Source organism: Dasypus novemcinctus, chromosome 10 (genome assembly GCF_030445035.2).
Source record: "Dasypus novemcinctus isolate mDasNov1 chromosome 10, mDasNov1.1.hap2, whole genome shotgun sequence".
Taxonomy (NCBI): domain Eukaryota; kingdom Metazoa; phylum Chordata; class Mammalia; order Cingulata; family Dasypodidae; genus Dasypus; species Dasypus novemcinctus.
The window spans coordinates 98,264,221-98,267,363 of record NC_080682.1 but is presented as its reverse complement, the minus strand read 5'-3'; positions in this window follow the sequence as shown (position 1 = coordinate 98,267,363).

The following is a 3,143-nucleotide window of genomic DNA, read 5'->3' as shown; positions in this document are numbered from 1 at the left end:
TAAACTATGGAAATTGGTTAATAGCACAATTGCAATACTATTCTTTTGTCAATTGTAACTAACATACCCCATGAATCAAAGGTGTTAATGATCCTATATATGTCTCAACATGCCTATTGAGGGAACAGTATGACGTTCAAGATTGTTTCAATTGTCTTAAGAAATAAAATCATTTTAATGGAATGTTTTCAGTATTGGGGAGGGGGTTAGAGATCATATAATGCCAGGAAAGCCTCTTGAGCACAGGAAAAAAACATAAACCAAACAATGGATGCAATAGACTACCTGCAGAGTGAACTTAATCAAGAGCAAGTCATAAAGTTGTCTGCTTAATTGGATACAAGTCAGGAGATGAAAGAATTTCACACTATGAATACTAACCCAATTGCTGCAATGCTTGACTGATAAAGTCAAGTGTATGCATAAATTCTGTTGTCAAAAGAGAGTCATGAAATTCTGTTGTCAAAAGAGAGTCATGAAAGTTATGTGTTTCAGTTACTGCCACACTGTCATTAGGCTAACTCTAACTTGATCCTCATTCTGAATGAGTAGCGTGTTGACAAGAGTGAGCTTCCATCTGATTATGCCACAACAGTCTACATATTTTCCCAAATTTTGATATTCCATTCTCAAGGCTACATGCTACCACTTGGCATGTTTCCAAAATACTATGAGCAAAATCTGAAAATCAGCCACTTTTTTTAACCAAATGCTTCAACCTTTAAGCTAAACATTTGAAGAGAAACATTTACTGAGCATCTGTGAAATACCACTCTCTTTACTGTGTACATGGTATCAATATCAATATCATTTAATGGTCACAATATTTGTTAAGTACTATAAATATGGAAATCACAAAAAGGCTTAGCAGTCTTATATTTAATGGGAAAGTAAGTAGAAAAGCTTGGAGTTCACATCTGTGCAGCTCTCTTTTTTGACCAAAAAAAAAAAAAAAAAAGCTACATAATCTAAAAATCACCTTTCTTGACGCTTTCAGTTAGATGAAGTCATAGGGTAGCCAACTAACACAAAATCTAAGTAAATAGAAACATTTCCAAGGACAGATGGGACAAATGCCCTTACTTGCTTATCTGATTCCTAAAAGGATTGAACTCCATCAAAAGAGTGTCATGTGCAAGTTCAAAATAGTATCCTTTTTTAGTGATGGTAAAAATTTTGGAGGACTTAACTTGCCAGGAAAAGCTGTTAGATGCCACACAAGCCAGGAGGAAGAATTTAATAAAAATATTTTTCTCAAAGCCAACTGTGGGAATGGATCTGTATAGAGAAACCCTGAGAGCCACAGACACAAAGAGGAATTATTCTCACTCAGATTTTTCTACACGGACCTCCACTGAGTACTCACAAGAAAGATTAGGGGTCCCAGAACTCCTTCATGGTTGGACAGGTCTGATAGAGGGGAACAGAAATCATGTAGGAAAAACCACAGAAAGTATGTTATCACCCTTCTCCCCTATGTATCAATACAGCAACTGGGGGAAGCAATTACAGGTGAGGGAAGGAAAGAGAAGCAAACCCTATAACCCTGAGGAAGAGGCAGGATCATCAAATGTCTCCTCCTACAGCTTAGGAGGGGCAGAATCACTGGGGTGATTCTACACCCAAAACCCAGGGACTTAGCACCTGCCTAAGGTTGAACCAGAGCCACAGATATGATACCGCCCAGCATTCACAATCAGATTGCTGGAGTCTGGTAACTAGTAACAGTGATCTACTCTAGAAAGAGATTAAATTGTCTGGAGATGGGCCTGATTTGAGGCACCTGCTACAAAGGGAAGGCCTAAAGCAGATAAACACAAGGTAAAGCTAGGGGATGGGAGGATTGTGATACATTCACAAAGAAAATAATAGCATCAAGAAGAAATAGATGAACTGAATATTCTTTTATCTGCTGAAGAAACTGAATATATGGTTAGAAAATTTCTAACAAACAAAACCTTAGGTCCAGATGTCTGTATTCATGAATTATACCAAACTTTTAACAAAGATAGAATACTAATTCTATTCAAATTATCCAAAATATATAAACAGGACAAATACTTTCCAATTCATTCAAGACACAATTGGAGACATGTTAGGTGGGGCCATTTCAGAAGCAGAATAATGGATAGATAAAGGATGAATACAATCACACAATAGGGGGGCCTGTAGAAGCCACTTTTGATATAACTACAAGGAAAATATGATAGATTTTTTTGGAAAAAAATTCAAGGTCTGTTTACAATGTTAATTAATGCAAACTTCCTCTAAAAATCCATGAACTCATGTTTTCTCTTGCAATAGCAAAAAAAAATAATTATTTTTCTGAATTTCATTCTTGCTTGTCAGCACCAATGTATAGCACAGAGGTTTACAAATGGCAAACTGCAATCATATGCCAAGACCATCAGCACAGTTGACTCTGTGCCTTTGCTTAAGTAGATGAAAAACACCTGAGGGATCCCCAGAAAGATGAAAGAGTAGGGATAAAATTGGGAGGCATTGTGTGTAATCATAATTTAGAGATCTTCTTAAAATGAAATATTTGAATGCCTCTTTCATTGAACAAATCTCAACCCTGTTAAGTGCATATAGAAAACAAAAACACTAATGAAACTTCTATCATAATTAACCATATAATTGCATCATGAAGACTGAAAGTACACAACATATACCAGCAAATTGTGAACATATGATTTCAATGTACCTCATCATATCCATTCGATTCAATTCAATATTTTACTTCAACTTACACTGAAGAAGTATCTGCCATTTATGTGTCAGGTCTTGTGCTGGCACAAGCTAGAGAAAGTGACTTTCCTCATGAAACTTGAAATTTAGTAGCTAAAACAACATGACAGTTTGAAGATTTGTAAATCCAAGAAAAGATCATGTTCTTTGGCCCAGTCCATTAAGATGGGTGTGGAACCATTTCATTACATTAGATTTAATTAATGTAAATCTGATTAGATTGCTTTTGAGTAGATCACTTTAGGGACTTCTTTTGGATTATGTCAGTAAGGCAAGACCCAGCTTTGGTCTCCACCCTCTTCAGAAGTCTTATGTAAATGGATAACTGAAAACAAAAACACACAGAGAAAGGCAGCTGCCATTTTACCCTGCCAAGTGAAGGAGTACTTCAG